The 20,689-nt window shown below is 34.8% G+C and overlaps 1 protein-coding gene and 1 pseudogene across 3 annotated transcripts in view; one reads left to right on the forward strand and one right to left on the reverse strand.

The window, feature by feature from the left end:
* Window positions 1-20,689, forward strand: part of SYNDIG1 (synapse differentiation inducing 1) — a 306,761-nt gene that overhangs the window by 110,600 nt on the left and 175,472 nt on the right. The gene's annotated exons all lie outside the window — the stretch shown is intronic.
* On the reverse strand, window positions 5,174-12,716 carry LOC138152154 (tripartite motif-containing protein 59-like; annotated as a pseudogene).

Genomic DNA, 20,689 nt, shown 5'->3' on the forward strand with positions numbered 1-20,689 from the left:
TTAAAAGTGAAAGAAAATGTATGAGGCCTCACAACCCAATGTACTTGCTGAAATACCAAGGGACAACCAAACTGTGCCACTATTCACTCTGTATCTCAAAGAGATCATAAAAAGGGGGAAAGGACCAACATATGCACAAATATTTATAACAGCCCTTTTTTGTTGTGGCAAAATATTGGAAATTGAGGGGATATCCATAACTTGGGGAATGACTAAAAAAGCTGTGATATATAAATGTAATGGAATAATATTATGCAATAAAAATTATGAACTGGAAAATTTCAGACAAATCTGGAAAGACTTGTATGAACCAATGCAAAGTGAAATGAGCAGAATCAGGAGAACATTATGCACAGTATCAGGACCATTATGTACTATCAACTATGAATGACCCAGCTCTTTTTAACAACACAGTGATCCAAGACAAGTACAAAGGACTCAGGAAAGAAAATGCCATCCACAGCCAGATAAAGAATTGATCGATTCTGGATGAAGATTGAAGCATATTTTTTCACTTTATTCTTTTTCATGTTTTCTTCTTTTGATATGTTTCTTTTGGTTAACAACTGTGGGAATATGTTTTACATGATAACACTCTTATAACCTCTATCAAATTGCCTACCATTTTAGGAAGAAGGGAAGGGAGGGAGGGAGAACAATTAGGAACTCATAGTCTTGTAACATGAATACTAAAAATTGGCTTCACATGTAATTGGGAAAAATAAAATACTATTAAAATGTATTACTTCATTTTATAAATGATTACATTGATATCCTAAGTGACTTGTCCAAAGTTACACAGGTAATAAATAGCAAAACTGAAAATCAAAACCATAAGGAAGCAGAAGGCAGAACATGGGTTTTAGTTTATTCATCCATGTAACCAGGAGTTTGCAATAGATGATTTTTATTATTATTTATTTTCTCTCAGTTGTAAAAGTCCTGAAATGGGGCATAGATGTGGTAATTTTTAAAGAGAATTCAGTGGGAATTTTTTAGCAAAGATGTGAATGTAGGAATAGACATGATATTTGCACTATACAGGCACAATTATTATAATTTTAAAAGTGAAAGAAAATACATGAGTCTGCACAACCCATGTACTTGATGAAATATCAGCTAATGCTTGGTGAAAAAGAACATTGGAAATTAGTTGTTATGAATGGGAACTTTCAGTTGAGTCATTATTTTTTAAATCTCTTGCAATTTCCAATTTAAAATACTGTCAAGGGGAAGGAGAGTTTCTGAACTCTACAAATTAGGCACTGTTTGGAGGCCAATTATTGGTTATTGTGACATTTTTCCCCATTAAAAATAAGTTTTTAGGAAGGAAACATTACATTTTTTTACTTTTTAAAAATAATTTGCAGCTTTCATGACAGATGTTATAAAAGTGAATGGAGCTTGTAGACTAGATCAGTGGTATATGAAATTGATACAAGATTCTTGTATTTTCAGGGTGGCTAGGTGGTGCAGTGAATAGAGTACCAGCCCTGGAGTCAGAAGTACCTGAGTTCAAATCTGACCTCAGACACTTAACACAAAAACTAGCCATGTGAGCTTGGGCAAGTCACTTAACCCCAATTACCCCTCCAAAAATAAAGATTCTTGTATTTTCAAACATACTTTAAAAATAATAGCTGACCTTTACATAGCACTATGTCAGCCACATTAAATACATTTTATCTGACACTCAGAACAACCTTGTGAGGAAAGCACTAGAGGTATCAACGTCCACATTTTGACAGAAAAGAAAACAGAATCAGAGAGATACTTAGCTTAGTGTGGCATATAGTAGGCACTAAAGAAACGTTTTTTAATTATACGAGGGGTTAATTGATTTGCCCATGGTTACATTGCCAGTAGGACTCAGAAGTGACATCTGAAGCTGGACATTCCTGGCCCCAAATTCAGCACTCTGACATATTCTGCTGTGCTGCCTTAAAGACTCATTATAATTGATTGTCATTCTGGGTCTGTGACAAGCACCTTTTTGTATCATATAGAATCAGACTTCATTCTACCAATAAACTGCATACCAATAGTGGGAGGGGAGGGAGGGAATCTACTCAATACTATTTTTTTCAGTTCTAAATGTCAGTCTTTATGACACAGTGTCCCTCTCTCCTTCCCCCCAACCATCTTGTAGGATTTACAAGAACTAACCTGAAAGGTTCATGTAACATTTTGTTTTCCTGGGGTCCTAGGACCTGAAGAATGTGGTTATGATGAAAACCATTTATACAAATGCTTTGATAGTTTGCCTGCCTCTTGAAAACTCAGCAGCAGATGTCCAGCCTGTTCACAAGTTGTTGATATTCAACCAAGGAACAATAAGCTTTAGCAATTTCTGACAAAGGTGGTAAAATTCAGACATTAATATCTAATAAACTTTATCTTTTATAAAGGAAAAAATGAAGTATAATATGCTTTTTTACAAAATAAATATAAAAATAGCACATAAATTTTGAAATCATAGACTATTGTTTTTAATAATCAATATTTATTTGCCAAAATGGAAAAGTACATTTTGAATGATCTTGATTCAAAATAATTAGAATATTACAATCAATTTTTATTAACTCAAGAGTTGATCTCAGGGCGGCTAGGTGGCACATTGAACAAGAGCACTGGCCCTGGAGTCAGGAGGACCTGAGTTCAAATGTGGCCTCAGACACTTAAGACTTACTAGCCATGTGATCTAGGACAAGTCACTTAACCCCTATTGCCCTGCCTTCCCCCCTCCAAAAAGCAAAACAACAACAACAACAAAAAGAGTTGATCTCCCTTTTTTTTGACCCATCACTCCTACAAAAACATGACTTATCAAACCTTGACAAATAAAAAAAAGCACATTTTGCAATTTTTTTAGTAGCACTGGTGAAAAGGTCGAGCTTTTCTTTATGAAATTGTCCCTACTTACCACTTCACATGGCCAATAAAGGATTGGCTAGAGAAAGTTAAACATAATTAATTCAGATCTGAATTCTCAAAAATAACAAGAAATATTAATCCCTTCATCATATTATATGTATGGCACACTATTTCCTTAACTGTATGCATGTTGCTAGACAAAGTATGATGCAGAGATTGAGAAAGTTCTAAGAAATATTAAACTCATGTCATTTTAAAGGTGAAGCATATGTTTGGTAAAAATATAAACTTAGGTCAAGATGGTGGAGTAGAAATCGGACTTACCAACAGCTCTGGCTCCCACCTCCTTCAATTCGTGTAAAAAATTATTCCATACAAACTTTAGAGCTACAGAACTCACAAAATGACACAGAGAAACTAAGCTCCCAGTGAGGACAGCCCAGAAGGCCAGCAGCAAGTGGCCAGCACAGCACACTGGGAGCTGACCCCAGCCCTACTCATGCAGGAGGTTTTAGCCTCAGGGTCTGGACCTGACCAGCCCCTGGATGGACAAATTTCAGATCACCAGCAGCTGTGGCAATTTCCAGAATTATCAACCCATAGAACCTAAGGACAGGAGAGATCATTTAAAAATTATTGGACTACCTGAAAGCCATGATTAAAAAAAGAACTTAGAAATCATCCTTCAAGAAATTCTCAAGGAAAATTGCCCTGATGTTTTAGAACCAGAGGGCAAAATAGAGGTTGAAAGAGTCCACCAATCACCTCCTGAAAAAGATCTCAAAAAGAAAATTCCTAGGAATATTATAGCCAGGTTCCGGAGTTCCCAGATCAAGGAGAAAATATTACAAGCAGTCAGGAAAAACAATTTCAATATTGTGGAAACACAATCAGGATAACTCAGGACCTGGCAGCTTCTACATTGAGGGATCTAAGAACTTGGAATATGATATTCTGGAGGTCAAAGGAGCTGGGATTAAAACCAAGAATCACCTACCCAGCAAAACTGAGTATCATGTTTCAGGGGAAAATATGGTCATTTAGTGGAATAGAGGACTTCCAAGCATTCTTGATGAAAAAAAAAACAGAGTTGAATATAAAATTTTACATTCAGATACAAGAAGCAAGAGAAGCATGAGAAGGTAAACAGGAAAAAGAAATAATAAGGAACTTATCAAAGTTGAACTACTTATATTCCTACCTGTAAAAATGATAATTGTATCTGATGAAACTTTTCTCAGTATGAGAATAGTTGAAGGGAATAGAAATGCATATATATTTGTGTGTGTGTGTATATGTGAGTGTGTGTATGTATACATACATATATATTTCTATATAGGAGGTTATATGGGCATAAGAATACATATGTGAGTGTGTGTATATATGTCTACAGGTATACATAGACAGAGGGCACAGAGCCTATTGAATATTAAGGGATGATACTTACAAAGTGAAATTAAGAGATGAGAGAGGAATATAATCAAAGGAGATGGAGAGAGACAGAATGGGGTAAATTATGTCCTATAGAAGAGGCAAGGCAAAATTGTTACAATGGAGGGGAAGAACAGAAAGTCAAAAGGGAATGAGTCAACTTATTCTCATTGAATTTGGCTTAGAGATGGAATGACATACACACTAAATAGGGTATCTCACCCTATAGAAGAGTAGAAGGGAAGGGGAAGAGAGGGGGGATAATGGAAGGATGGGCAGGCTGAGGGGGAGTGAAGTTGGAAGCACCCACTCTTGAAAAGGGACAGGATCAAAGTAAAGAATAGAACAAGGGGGATGAGACAGGATAGAGGAAAATATAGTCAGTCTTTGACAATATATACACTATGGAAATTTTTTGCATAGCTACACATGTACAACCTATGTTGAATTGCTTATCTTCCCAGTGAGGGTGGGTGATGAGGGAGGAAGGGAAAGAATCTGGATTCCAAAGTTTTAAAATCAAATGTTTAAATATATATATATATATATACATATTATTATTATTATTTTACATGTAACTGAGAAATGAGATATACAGGCTCTGGGGAATAGAGATCCACTGTACCCTACTGGAAAATCAAAGGGGGATTGGGGGAAAATATGGGAGAGAGCAGATTGGGGGATGGGATATTCAGTGGGAATGCTGTTTTGGGGTGTTGGGTGGGGAGAATTGGGGAGAAAATTTGTTACTCAAAATCTTGTGGAAATGAATGATGTAAACTAAAAAATAAAAAGAGAGAGAAAAAATAAATATAATAAAAAATATAAACTTCAATATGCCTTAAATGTCAAATATTGCTTCGAATCTTTAAAAGCTCTGTCTTATCTTCTTATTGGCTGGGGCACATTATATCCTTTGGGAGGAAAGCTTTATTTTTTGAATTGTAAGTTATTTTTATTTCGTCAGTTTCAGTTCTTGACCATTCTTCCTTCAAAGACTGGCCAATTCATAGATAAATGTCAAGAGCCTTAATGTTAGAAACGTTGTTTCAGGGCCTGTACCTGCTGATAAACATTATGAACTTTTTCAAGGAATCCATGGATATTCTTCCTCTCCCCAACGATATAGTCAATGACATCAATTCAAACTGTTATTCTCTTATTTCTTTCATCCTTATAGTTTGTGGAGTGTATTATTCATCAATTATGGTCCCAACATCATTCAAAGCAGATAGAAAAGCATCTGTTTTCAGGTCCAATATATTATTAAACTTCTTAAAATAACAGAAGACAATTTCTTTATCACTTTGGACAATTTCCTCAACATGATATTTCTATTCCTCTAACTTTTCAATAAGCAAACATCTGTCTAGTAATTGTCAGTTAACTGTTTAAGAAGTTATGGAGGAGTGTCCTTTTTTCGCATAGATTCTCAGAGTGCTATTTCTGGGATGACCGTGATTTGGGGCTATTTAAAGCAGTGGTCACACAGCAGCTAATAATCTAATAGGCAGTAAACATTTAGTAGTTGGCTCAAATGTTCAGGGCAGGTTCTTCTGCTTATTATTAATAACCATAGTTCTAGAAAATTCCAAAGTGATTAAATATATTATGAATAGTCCCAGGCCTGCTGAATCTTTTTATGCACTTGTTAGCTTACTCAAAAGTCATGGCAGTTTTAAGGCTAAAAATGTATAGCATATAGGAGATAGAAGTACTTTCCTCCTTCTTACATTTAATAAAACAATATCATCATACAAAGAGGTTACTGCAGCCACTGAGATAGAGGCATTCAGCAGCAACTCCTACACTGAACATAGTAATGACAGATGGGCTCAAGCATACTAACCAGACCAAAAAAACAAAGGAAACGAAACATAAAGCTTTCCCCAAAGCAGAGAAAAAAACTTATGCATTCTTTTTAAAAAACATATTAATTTTATTTTGAACTGAAGAAGTAAAATAAGGATTTCCATAACAGTAGAAGAGAAAATAATTATAATATGTGAAACTGCAAATTTATTGTAACTTGCTATTTCTTTTAAATATTTAATAAAGTTACCATGTAAAGATAGCAAAGTTACCTTGTAAAGATATCTTTTTAAAACTTTTTAATGATGACTACCATTAAGGAACAAATATGTATGTATGTGTAGTATATATCTATATATGTATAAATATGTGTAAATATATAACACATATGTATAAATGTATATATGTATATTTGTGTATATATTTGCATATATACATGTATACACAGATATGCATATATAAACTATTCTATATATACTTCTATTTTTCAGTTCTTTTTTTGAATATAGATACTGTCTAACTTCATATGTCCTTTATAGTTAATTTTGGTATTTATATTAATCAAAATGACTTAGTATTCAAAATTGTTCTCAAAATAATATTGCTGTTATTATATACAATGTTCTCTTGGTTCTCCCCATTTCACTCTTCATTATTTTGTTCAAATCTATCCATTTTTTTCTAAAATCAGTGAACTCATCATTTCTTATAGCACAGTAGTATTCCATCATAATCATATGTCACAACTTGTTTAGACAGTCCCCAATTTATGGGCATCTCTGCAATTTTCAGTTCTTTGCCACAACAAAGAGAGCCTCTATAAACATTGTAGAACATATAGATTCTTTTCCTTTTTTCCTAATAATGTATATATATATATATATATATATATATATATATATATATATATACACTTAGTAGTGGTATTGCTGTGTCAAATGCATGGGTAGTTTAATAACTCTTTGGGCATAATCCCAGATTGCTCTTCCAAATGGTTGGATCATTTTACAGTGCCTCCAACAGTGAATTAGTGTCCCAATTTTTCCATATACCCTCCTACATTTGTCTTTTCCCTTTCGATCATTTTAGCCAATCTGATAATATGATGATGATGATATTGTATATTGTTTGCAATTCTTCTTCCATATGATGCATACAGACATTATCACACTCAAGTTTCATTAAGCAGTATATAAAACAATGGACCTGGAGTCAGGAAAACCTACTTTCAAATCCTGCCTCAACTGCTTACTAGTTTTGTGACCCTGTAAAATCACTTAAATTCTACTTTCTTCAGTTTCTTTACATGTAAAATGGTGATTTATTATTATTGGTGTAAAATTAGCACCTACTTCCAGGTTTTTTTTTAGGAAATAATGAGACAGCAGTGAAGAGCTTTGTAAACCCTTAAAAACTTATATAATTCCACAAAATTACTTTTGCTAATTCCCTTCCATAGAGTTCCAAAAGGCCCTCTGTTATAGAATGCTTCCTACATTATAGAATGACATAGGAATCATCTACTTTACTAGTCAATCCTGTTAAGATTCACATTAATCAATTCACATTAAGGTTTAAGATTACTAAAATAATGTCTTAGGATCAGAACCCATACCTCCCTGACCCAACTTCTCCTTCTTTCTTTTTGTAAATTTTTTATTTTGAAATTAATAAAAAAAAACCCTGGGGGGGGTGGAGCCAAGATGGCAGCATAGAAGCAGGAAATAAAAATTTCCATAGAAAACAAAATTTAGGGCTACAAAACTCATAAAGTGAGAGAGAGAAACAAATTTTCTACTGAAGGCAGCCAGCAGGCAGATAGGAATGGTCCATTGCAAGGTGCTGGGAGTGGAGCCCAGCCCCATGTGAGCCCACAGTTTTGGCCTTAGGGCAGCTGTGATCAGCCATGGCTGAAGGGACTTCAGGAGAGTGGATCAGCAGCAGCTCTGGTGGTTTCCAGAAACTGGAGGTCAGTGTGTACTTTGGGAACACAGGTCTGGGAATGTAGTTTGGCCTCTGCACTGTGTGGCTGCTTCAGAACTTATGGCCTGCAAATTGTAGGGGGACCAATCATGAGGGGTAATAGCTCTTGCTTTAATCTGCTTGGATCTGGATTGCTGTCTAGGGTGGAGGTCCTGGGGTGTGTGGCCAGGTGCCAGAGTAAGTGGAGGTTTCAGAGAGCGCACCCAACTAATAGCTCTGGAAGCTGTGAAAATGCCAGTGATTTGGAACAAAGCTCTCCTCTCTGGAAGCAGAGTTCTACTGTGGCATAAAGCTCAAAAGTCAAGTAATTGGATAGCAAAATGAGCAAGCAAAGGAAGCAAAGCAAGCATAGCAATCTGACTTTAGATTCCTATTTTGGATACAAAAAGGATCAAAGCATGGAACAGGAGGAAGACAATGAAGTCAGAACTCCTGTACCAAAAGCTTCCAAGAAAAATATGAATTGGTTACAGGCCATAGAGGAGCTTAAGAAGGATTTTGAAAACCAAATAAGAGAAGTGGAGGAAAAATTGGGAAGAGAAATGAGAATGATGCAAGAAAATCATGGAAAGAGAGTCAAAAACCTTACTGAAGAAAATAACACCTTAAAAAATAGACTAGCTCAAATGGCAAAAGAGGCCCAAAAAGTCAATGAGGAGAAGAATGCCTTAAAAGCCAAATTTGCCAGATGGAAAAAGAATTTCCAAAGCTCACTGATGACAATCATTCCTTAAGAATTAGATTGGAGCAAATGGAAGCTAGTGACTTTATGAGGAATCAAGATACTATTAAACAGATCCAAACAAATGAAAAAATAGAAGGCAATGTGAAATATCTCATTGGAAAAACCACTGACCTGGAAAAATAGTTCCAAGAGAGATAATTTAAAACTTATTGTACTACCTGAAAGCCATGATTAAAAAAAGAACCCAGAAATCATCCTTCAAGAAATTCTCAAGTAAAATTCTTCTGATATTTTAGAACCAGAGAGCAAAAAAGAGGTTAAAAGAATCCACCTCTCACCTCTTGAAAAAGATCCCAAAAAGAAAACTCCTAGGAATAGTGTAGCCAGGTTCTGGAGTTCACAGATCAAGGAGAAAAATATTACAAGCAGCTAAGAAGAAGCAATTCAAATATTGTGGAAACACAATCAGGATAACACAGGATCTGGCAGCTTCTAACATTGAAGGATCAAAGGGCTTGGAATATGATATTCTAGAGGTCAAAGGAGCTGGGATTACACCAAGAATCACCTACCCAGCAAATGGAACAGAGGACTTTCAAGCATTCTTGATGAAAAAACCAGAGTTGAATAGAAAATTTAACATTCAGATGCAAGAAGCAAGAGAATCATCCGAAGGTAAACCGGGAAAAGAAATCATAAGTAACTTATCAAAGTTGAACTATTTACATTCCTACAAGGAAAAAATGATAATTGTTACATATGAAACTTTTTTCAGTATGAAAATAGTTGAAGGGAATATAAATGTATATATATATATATATATGTGTGTGTATATATATACACACACACATATGTATACACATGTATGCGTATATATGTCTATATAAGAGGGTATATGGGCATGTGAATTCATATGTGAGTGTGTGAATATATGTGTACAGGTATAAAGGACAGAGAGCACAGGACCAATTGAATAGGAAGGGATGATACTTAAAAGGTGACATTGAGAGTTGAGAGAGAAATATAATGAGAAGAGATGGGGAGAGACAGAATGGGGTAAATTATCTCATATAGAAGAGGCAAGGGAAAACTGTTACAATGCAGGGGAAAAACAGGAAGGCAAAAGGGAATGGGTCAACCTCACTCTCATTGAATTTGGCTTAGGCAGGGAATGATATACACACTAAATAGGGGATCTCACCCTACAGGAGAGTAAGGAGGAAGTGGATAAGAGAGGGGATGATGGAAGGGAGGGCAGGTTGGCGGGGAGGGAAGTTAGAAGCACACACTTTTGAAAAGGGACAGGGTCAAAGTAGAGAATAGAACACATGGGGGGGGCAGATAGGATGTAAGGAAATATATTCAGTGTTTTACCATATATCCACTATGGAAATATTTTGCATAGCTACACATGTACAACCTATATGGAGTTGCTTATCTTCCCAGTAGGGGCAGGTGATGAGGGAGGAAGGAAAAGAATCTAGAATTCAAGTTTTAAAATCAAATGTTTAAAAAATATGTTATTATTAATAATAATAATTATTATTATTTTACATGAAATTGGGAAATAAGGTATACAAGCACTGAGGTGTAGAGATCTATCTTGTCCTACTGGAAAGTCAGAGGGGTAATGGGGGAGGATATAGGAGAGAGCAGATTAGGGGAGGGGGTATACATTAGGGTCATTGTTTTGGGGTGGTTGGGTGAGAGATGGGGAGAAAATTTGTAACTCAAAATCTTGTGGAAATGAATGATGTAAACTAAAAATAAACATAAAATTTAATTTAATTAAAATAAATTAATAAAAATAAAATACAGTATTTTCATCCACAAAGCAGAAGAGAAAAAATACTATGCATGGTTATAATTTTTATGTATGCAATATATTCAAGTATAATTTTATTTTTCCTTCTATTAACAAATATTTCTGATGTCTCCCTCCCATCTATCCCCACTGAAAAAGAAAAAACAAAAACAAAAACAAAACATGTATAACAAATATGCATAGTCAAAGAAAATAAACTTCCCCATAGGACCTGACCTGAAATGTAATTTTCACTCATATATATGTTATTAATTCTTTTTCTTCATTTTTATTTTATTTTTATTACAAATCCTCCCCTTCCTCCACACATTGAAATGGGAAGAAATATGATACCCATTATACATATGAAACCATGTAAAACATGCCTCCTTATTTGGCATGTTCTAAACAAATGAACAAAAGCAAGAAAAACAAAGAAAGGGAAAAAATCCTCCAATTCGCATTCTGAGTCTATTAGTTCTCTTACTGGAGGATGGCAATATTTTCATCATGAGTATTTTGGCTCTCTGATGCATCAGCAACCATTTCATTATTCCATTTTATCTCTATTTAAGAGCAGGTTCAAAGAACTAGAGATGTTTAATCTGGAAGAAAAATATGTTGTTTGTTTATTTGGAGAAAGAGGACATTATAGCTTTCTTCAAACTTTCAAAGGGTTGTCATGTGTTGGAGGGATTAAATGATTTCTGCTTAGCATTAGACAATAGAACTAGGAAGAAAGGGTAAAATAAAATAAAAATAAGAAAATTTAACTTTGATGTTAGGAAAACTTCTGCCCCAAGATACAGTGTATTCCTACTGATTGAAGGACAAGCAAAGTCTGGATGATAACTTTGGGGGTATGGTTTTTATATTTTAGATGAAATTCTCATTCATGAACATGTTGGACTACATGGCCTCTGAATTCTCTTCCAACACTGAACTTCTGGGATCATGTGATTTCAAATCAATCTTCAATGTAATGCTACTAATATTATGATACAAGACTGATCTGTGCATGACACTCAAATTTGAAACCATCTGAACTGAACTCTGTCTATGTCTTTCAGCTGCACATTAAAATTATAGAGGGATAAGGAAGCTTATTTTACCAACTTGATCAATTAATTACAGAAAAGATTTCATTTTCTATGTCAGTGGTATTAATTACTTGGTTAATAAAGACAAAAATGAAACCATATAGGGCAGCTAGCTGGTGCAGTGAATAGAGCACCAGCCCTGGAGTCAGGAGGACCTGAGTTCAAATCTGTTCTCAGACACTTAACACAAAACTAGCCATATCAATCATTACTGAAAAAGATTCCACCTGATGACATATGTAACATCCGTGATTGGTTAGCAAAAAACCAAAACAAAACAAAAAAGGAGAAAACAAACAAGAGAAAAAGCAGCCATTAGCCTCCCAAGTCAACTTTTAGAAAATCATTGTAAGTTCTTATCCTTATTTAAAATAAGTTCCTTCCACATGCCACTGAATGAATGGATCCTTTTCTTCAGAGTTTAAAATGAAAAAAAAAAGCATTTAAAAATATTCTACAGTATGCAGACTATACATCTGAAGTGATTACTCTGAGTAATTCATCTTGTGCCCCAAAGACTTTGTAGAAACAATAATCTTTTGTCTAATTTCTTCTATTCAGGGTATCTTGTGAGGTGGTTTGTTCCCTTTTCCCATAAATACAGAAAAAAGGGTTTTATGGTTTGTAGTACATTGCACATATTAAAGGGATTGTACCTGGACTATAATTTTACTTATATAGAGAACTCTAAGAAAAGAGAATTCCTTTTACCAATCCAGGTTGTCATATTCTTTGCAATTTATACTCTTAGCTGCCTAGAGAATGGAAGGAATTAAGTGCTTTGTCCAGGGTAACACATTGCTTATTTGTCATAGAGAACTCAAACCCTGCTCTTCCTTGTCTCAAGGGTAACTCTCAATTAACTATGACATGACTGTCTGTTGATTATAAAGGACTACTATAAAAACAGTTAATGGCTTAAGATTCAACATTATTTTCTCTTTGAAAGAATGAGAGAACAAAAGGAGTTGGAGTACCTACTCTCATACTTGTGAATGCTATCTGGTTCGGTATGATGGACAACCATGCCCTCAATGTTGTGACTGAAATAGAAGAATACACTAGTAAATAAACTTAAATTTGGGAGTTTGGTGTTTGAGTGCTAACCTTTCTTATTCTGTGCCTTTTTCATTTTACCTTTTATTATGTTTTTTTTTTCATTTTAATACAAAATAAATATATTAATATTATTAAAACATAATAAAAATCCATAATAAATAGATCATCCTTAATAATTATGTCCTTATATTATTTTCTTTTCTAGGTCCTTGAGGTGAGGCACTATCTTATTTCAACTCTGTATCCCTGGTGCCTTGCAAATAGTAGGTGCTTGATTCTTTTTTTTTAATTTGGATGGATGGAGTCAATGTAGGTGCTACTGTAAGAAAATAATAATGATGCATAATATTTTTCTGTTCTTTACATTTCTTAAAGAACAAATATATATGACAACATATGACTCACAGCAATGCTGTGAGGTAGGTAATATTACTATGTTCATTTCACAGTTGAGGAAGCTGAAGATCAGAGAGCTTAAGTGATTTACTCAATGTCTCTACTAAATAGCAGAACCAGTATCAGAACCCAAGTCTTCTCAGTTTTAGATATGGTTGTCTTTCAATTGTACCAGATTATGTTCCTTTAAGTATTCACATGGCATTTTCCACGTTCATTCAGCAAGTATTTGTTAAATACTTCTTATGTACTAGACAAAAGAAGCTTAAGCTTCCTGACTCAGGAAACTTACATTTTATTGAGAGAGACAACATGTATATGTATAAACATATGCAACATATAAAAATATAAATATAAGATGGTTGGGCAGGATGGTTACACTAGCAGCTAGAGGAATCAGGAGATGCATCACATAAGAAGTGGTGTTTGAACTGAGATATGAAGAAAGCATGGATTCTAAAAGACTGTTGGCCCAAGGACACTACAGAAATTCCTCACCTGCATAGGACTGCCCTTCATAATAACTGACATGTAGTTACTGCTTTAAACTTTGCAAGGTAACTGATATATGTCATCTTATTTGTGCCTCACAAATACCCAATAAAATAGGTGCAACTCAGCTCATACCCCTATATTGCAGAGGAGTAAAGTTAAGTGATTGTTGTGGCACTGGTCACACAACACACTCTAATCTGGCCCCTATCTTCCACTTTGTTTGTAACATACAGTCTTCTGACTCTTTGCTTTTGCACTGGCTAAAATGTACTTCCTTTTCCCTTTTGACTCAGAACATCCATCAGTAAACTCAAGAGGCAGTTATTTCAAGCATTGTTCAAGCAGGCTCTTTCTTGTTGTTGTTGTTGTTGTTTTTTTGAAGGGCAATAGGGGTTAAGTAACTTGCCCAAGGTTACACGGCTAGTTTTTGTGTGTGGTTGTTAAGTATCTGAAGCCCAAACAGAAGTCAGGCTCTTTCTTAATTTCACCAACTGCTATAGCCCTTCTGCCCTAACTTTTTAAACTACTATTTGTTCCAAATTTAAATAGCTTACTATTTATTCAAAATATCATTTTATCTGTGTATACTGTCAGCCCTAGCAGGATGCAAGCTCCCTGTGTCCAGAAGCTGTTTATTTTTACTTTTTTCTTTGTATTTTCAGTAATTAATAAAGGGTCTGGCATAAGTATGATAAAATATTTTTATTAACTGCTTACTTTGTATCGAGAACAATGCTAAGGGCAGATAATACAAATATAAGCAAAAAGAAGGACAATCTTTACCCTCAAGATGCTTATATTCTACTGGGGAAATGGAGAGACAACATGTAAATGGGAGATAAAAAGCAAGCAAGGGGGAAACTCCTTGGGTTGAGAATTTGTTCAGGGAGCCATGGGATTAGCTGATTCATAATGGGATAGATGCTATGGACACTGCCTCAAATGGAGGTTCCACAGACAAATGGTGATCAGAGGAAGATATTCTAGAGACAGAATTTTACTATCCTGAAAATTCAGGGTTGGTGGTCAAGAAGTGATCTAGGTAGGGATGGACTGAGCTTTCTTAATGGTTTGTTGATAGTAAATATTCACTATAGGAATTGAACCCATCTTTCTGGTTATATAAATTAATCTATGTTGCCTCTCCATCTGTATCAAAAAGCATTTTTCTTGATTTTCTTATAACTTAAACTTTCTCTTAAATTCCCAACCAAGTAAGATTTTATAATAATGTTTTACCTACAAATGGCAATTGAGCAGAAGTCATATGACAATAGAACAGCACTCCAATGCTATATAGCAGCACATAGTTTCATATCGAGTTTCATGTTCACATAAGCTTCAGCATGAACAATCTGAATGTATTAAAGTAGCATGAAATTCTACCGACCAAAAAAAAAACCCCAACTTCTCTATACTTTCATATGTTAGCATATCTACGTTGAATTAGTTTTTGAGATATCACAATCAAAGATCAATTATCCAGCCTTCAGTGTCTTGTCAGACTTCTCTAGTAGAAGGTGGGGAAGATATTTTAATGAACTTTAAGAAAGGGTCTAGTCTATAATAATTGCTAGCATTTTCATAAGACTTTGCTTAAATGATCATGTTAAGAGGGAAGTAGGATGGACAATTGGGAAAGAGTGCTGGATTTGGTCTTTGATTTACTATCATTGTGATGAGACAAGTGAATTAACCTCTCTGGGCTTTACTTTCCTCATTTATTTAAAAAAAAATGTGCTGGAGGGGTGTCTAGGTGGTGCAGTAAATAGAGCACCAGCCCTGGAGTCAGGAGGACCTGAGTTAAAATCTGGCCTCAGATTCTTAACACCCCCCCAAAAAAAAAACTAGCTGTGTGACCTTGGGCAACTCACTTAACCCCAATTGCCCTGCCTTCCCCCCTCCAAAAAGCAAAAAAAATAGTGCTGGAATACACACCCTCTTAGATGTCTAGCCCAGTCCAGCTCTAAATCTATGTTCCTATATAATTTCTTCAAAGTCATGCAGCTAGAAAGTAGAGTAGCAAAGACTCAAAACTGACTTTTAACACTATGCTATGTCATTTTATGTCATGCTATTTTCTTAGTATTCAGTTTCTGTGACCCTCCAAAGGAATATTTGGCTTACTCATATTGGCACACTTTATGTGTTTATGCTTGGCAAAGAAGCACCAGGATATAGCAGAAAATATCAGTTTTGACCTCATAATACTTGCATTCAGGTCATGGGACTGGCTTTTAATAACCATGGGACCTTGAGTATAAATCACTTTACTACATATGTCAGTTCCTTCATTTATAAAGTGAGGATACTTTCACTGTCTACTTCATATTGTCTCATGACAATGTGCTACATAAAGTGTGCTAAATGTGTGTGCACATACCCCTGGGTTTACATTAATGTAGGAAACTCTCAGTGTTGAAATTCTGTCTACCAGTACAATCAAGTCAATAGACATTAATTTAACTCTTGCTACTGTGTACTAGGGACTGTGCTAAGTGCAATAAGGGAAAAAAAACACTACAGTCCTAAACATCGAGGAGTTTACATTCTATTGAAGAAGACCACTTAAAAACAACTGTGTATATATAAGATATATACAGACTAAATAGAAGGCACTCTGAGAGGGGAAGGCATTGGTGTCTGGGACAGGGACAGGGATCAGGAAAGGTCTCCTGTAGTAGGTAGGATTTGTACTGAATCTTGAAGAAAAACAGGCAAATACATGGAAACTAAAGAGAAGTGGAAGAATAGTACAGGCATTCCAGGCAAGCATCGTAAGGACACAGAGACAGGAGATGGAAGGTTTTTACTCAAGGAATCACAGGTAGGGAAGCTTAGCTTTATCATAGAGTCTGTGGAGGGAAGTGTAAGGAGACTAGAAAGGTCCAAAGGGAACAGATTGTGAAAAGCTTCAAATTCCAAAGACAGGACTTTATATATGATCCTAGAAAAAATAGAGAGTCAGGTGAATGTATATAGTAGAGTCAAGAAGTGGGCAGACTTAAATTTTAGGGAAATCAATTTTACAATGACAGGAGATGAGATTGAAGAGTGCAGAGACTTGAAGTAGACTGACCCATCAGGAAGTTATTACAGTAGATCAGAGGAGAGGTAATGAAAATGTGAATTAGGCTATAGACTGCATGAGTGGAGACAAGTACATAAATATGAGAAATATGGTAAAAACAGAAACAATAAAAGTTTCTGATTAGATATAGGTATAGATACTCAAATGAGGAGTTTAGGATTACATAAATGTTGACAACCTGGATAATTAGAAGACTAAGGGTACCCTCAACAATTTTCATTAAAGAAAAGGTTGGAAAAGAGGAGTATTTGGAGGAAAATATGATGATTTATGTTTTAGACATACTGAAGCTGAGATGCAGAGATAAAAGATATCTAGTTTGAGGTGGCCAAAAGAAAGTTTATAATGTAGTGCCATAATTCAGGAGGGAGATGCTGGTTGGATGTATGGACCTGGAAATCACTCTATATGAGGTCAAGATTTCTGTAAATAGGAGTGGTAGTAACTATATGTGAAGCAATTAAAAATTACTAATGGAGAGATAAGAAATAAAAAAATGTTGTTCCTATAGTTGTGGGAGTAAATTGTTTTTCCTTCTCAAAAGCATCTTTTGTATAAAATGGTGGAACGAAACCTAATGAATTCCTATTAAAATGGAAAGGCCTCCTTTTTTTATTCTTAAATTTAGAGTCCCTTGGATTATGTAACTGCCAATTTTAATATATTTCTTAATAAATCCCTTTATTACAAACTCCTGGGAATACTGTCATTTGTTGTAGAGAAGTGCGTCTAATATTGCTTAACATAAATAGGGCATTTGTAGAAATTTGGAAATATTTTGCTAACACTGAGATTTATTGTTGTAGCAAAACTGACTTTTATGGATTCATATCACAGCTATGAACCATGTGTGTTTACATGTATGTGTGTGAGAGAGATAGAAAGTTTAGTCTGAACTAACAAATGGAAAGGATTGATGAATGAAGCATTCTAATGTAAATGGTACACTTCAAAATCTACACTATATAGAAATATCAGTTAAAATATTTGTGATAAAAATTATAATATTGCACAGATTTTGAAACTTTTTAATTTAAACACAGTTCTAATACAAAAGAAGGGATTTATATAAGAAATAATGAGAATATTGGAATGGGAATAAGACAATTTTACTTTTCTCTTGCTATTTCTACATCTGTGTGTTTGCTAGAAAAATATGAATCTAGAGCCAACTTTGCCAAGAGAAGTAAAACTAAAAAAGTCATGTAGCTTTTCTGCTTCAGTTTCTTCAACTGCACATTAAGGTTTATATTATCTCCCTAACTGCCTACTTAATTTGTGATAATGTGTATGTAAATGTCAGTTAACAAACATTTTAAAATGCTTACTGTATGCCAGACACTGTACTAAATATTTAGGATACAAAAAATGCAAAAGATTTGTTCTTAAGGATCTCACAGTCTAAATGGGATACATTCAAATCACTAAGTCCAATTAGATATATACAGAATAAATTAGAGATAATCGGCAGAAGGAAGGCATCAGGAGTATAGATGAAGCACACTGAGTTCCTTAAGGGAATATCCTGCTAATTCAAGGTATGACTTCTTTAATTGTTCATTTTTCCTTCATTCAGACAATATCAACCAGTTATATACTTACATGCATACATATATACATGTGTGTGAATATATATGTGTGTGTGCATATATTATATATATACATATATATATATATGTGTGTGTGTGTGTCCCACTCAATTATTGATCATCTTTGTTATTAAGAGTGCAGTTAGATGACATAATGGAGAGAGCACTGGGCCTGGAGTCAGGAAGATCCATCTTCCTGATTTCAAATCCATCCTCAGACACTTACTAGCTGTGTGACCCTGGACAAGTCATTTAACCCTGTTTCCTCAATTTCTTCATCTGTAAAATGATCTGGAAAAGGAAATAGCAAACAACTCCAATATCTTTGCCAAAAATGTTATTAAGAAAGAAAGCCAACATGGTCAATTGAAGCAGAACCTTATCTCCAAAGTACATGTTAGGCCATACTTTCCATTTCTCCTCTACTGAACTATTGAATAGCCTAATAGCACCTTAGTCCTGATGGTGCCTGTGCTTATAATCACTATTGTTTTAATAATAAATTTATTATTGATAATTACTACTAGATTATCTCTCCATAACCCTGGGAAAATGATCAAGTCCCTGCACTCTCCAGCATCCAAACCCTACCCAAAGAATCTTCATCCCTCCTCAGCTTTCTAAAACTCCATAACCTGTGCCATTTTTCACCCTTTGAGTTTTAGGCAGACATGTGCTTGGAGGGCATATTAGGGGCTCCCATTACTTATTTGGAAAGGTGGGGAGATAAGTCCTTTGAATCTTGAAACAAAACATTTTCAAATAGAAACAATGTTATGAAAAGTGTCTAGATTAGGGGTGGGAAACCTGCAGCCTCAAGAGTACGTCTGGCCCTCTAGGTCCTTAAGTGGAGTCCTTTGACTAAATCCAAACTTCACAGAACAAAGCCCCTTAATAAAATGATTTGCTCTGTAAAACTTGGACTCAGTCAAAAGACCAAATACAAGGACTTAGAAGGCCGTGTGTGGCCTCAAGGCCAAAGATTTCCCACTCCTCCTCTGGATCCTATAGGATTACTGTTGTTTAGCTATGTTGCAACTTAAGTAGACTTCTTGGACTGACCTGAGAACCTAAAGACCATTATAACGTTATTTAGAAGGGCAAGTACATTCTATATTAAAAAAAAAAAAAACTAATATACAATAAACTCTTGAATTGAAAACAAATTGGGATTCAAGAAAAATCAAACTCTTAAATTACAAAAAAAAAAAAAAGAAAGAAAGAATGGGATCTTAAGTTATACTAAAAAAGATATAATGTCCAGGCAAAAGATATGCTCTTTCTGTAGTGTATTGTTTAATGATAATAACAATAATTAACATTTACATAGTACTTATTCTCTGCCAGGCTCTTTATAATTATTATCTTATTTGATCCTCACAATAATCCTAGGAGGTAAATATTATTATCCCCATTTTATAGTTGAGAAACCTGAAGCAAATATAGGTTGGTGCCTTGCCTATAATCACGTGATTAGTAGGAGTCTGAGGCCAGTTTTGAACTCAGGTTTTCCTGATTCCAGTCTCAGGACTCTATCCCTTCAAACACCTAAATGCCCCACAGTCCTAAGCTCTCCATTTTAGGAAAGACCTTGAGATAATATGTAGAGCATCTTCAGGAAGGCAACTAGAATAATGGACTTTTTCTTTATTCCATATGAAGTATTGAAGAAACTGTCTGTGTTAATCCTGAGGAAGAGTAGATTTGAGATTGTGGTGAGAGCATGATAGATGTCTTCAGCTATTTTAAAGACTGTCTTTTGAAAGAATTATCAGATTTTTTCCTATTTTCAAGCAAATTTGGACTGTAACTAAGGAAAAAATCCTGAAAATTGGAACTCTTCAAAATTGGAATTGGACAGTTAGGAAGCAGGGTGCTCTCTGTCCCTTCAAATCTTCAATCAAAAGGTTATTTGTCATATATATGTATATATTAGCATTTTTTGGTATATGTTGGATTAGATGACCTCAGCCTCTGAGATTCCTTAAAACTCTGAGATTCTGTGGTTTAACAAGAAACCTATTAGAAAGTACAGGATTGCTGTATTATCAAAAGGATTAAAATCCTTTATTCTTACTCTCAATTTATGGCGTGTTTCAGATATGTAGAAAATTGATTTTTAAATTTAGGTTTCCCAACAAAATACATTTTGATTACCTGAAAACTGTTGCCTTAAATTAAAAAAAAAAAACTTCTAAAAAGCCACTTATCATTTTCTCTAGGGGAATAGAAAGGAAGGAAGGAGGAAGGAAAGAATGAAGGGAAGAAAGGAAGGGAGGTAGGGATAGGAGTGGAAAGAAAGAAAGAAAGAAAGAAAGAAAGAAAGAAAGAAAGAAAGAAAGAAAGAAAGAAAGAAAGAAAGAAAGAAAG

Source organism: Petaurus breviceps, unplaced genomic scaffold (genome assembly GCF_028583685.1).
Source record: "Petaurus breviceps papuanus isolate PSGF00001 unplaced genomic scaffold, PetGlider_PUasm1.0 90919, whole genome shotgun sequence".
Classification (NCBI taxonomy): Eukaryota; Metazoa; Chordata; class Mammalia; order Diprotodontia; family Petauridae; genus Petaurus; species Petaurus breviceps.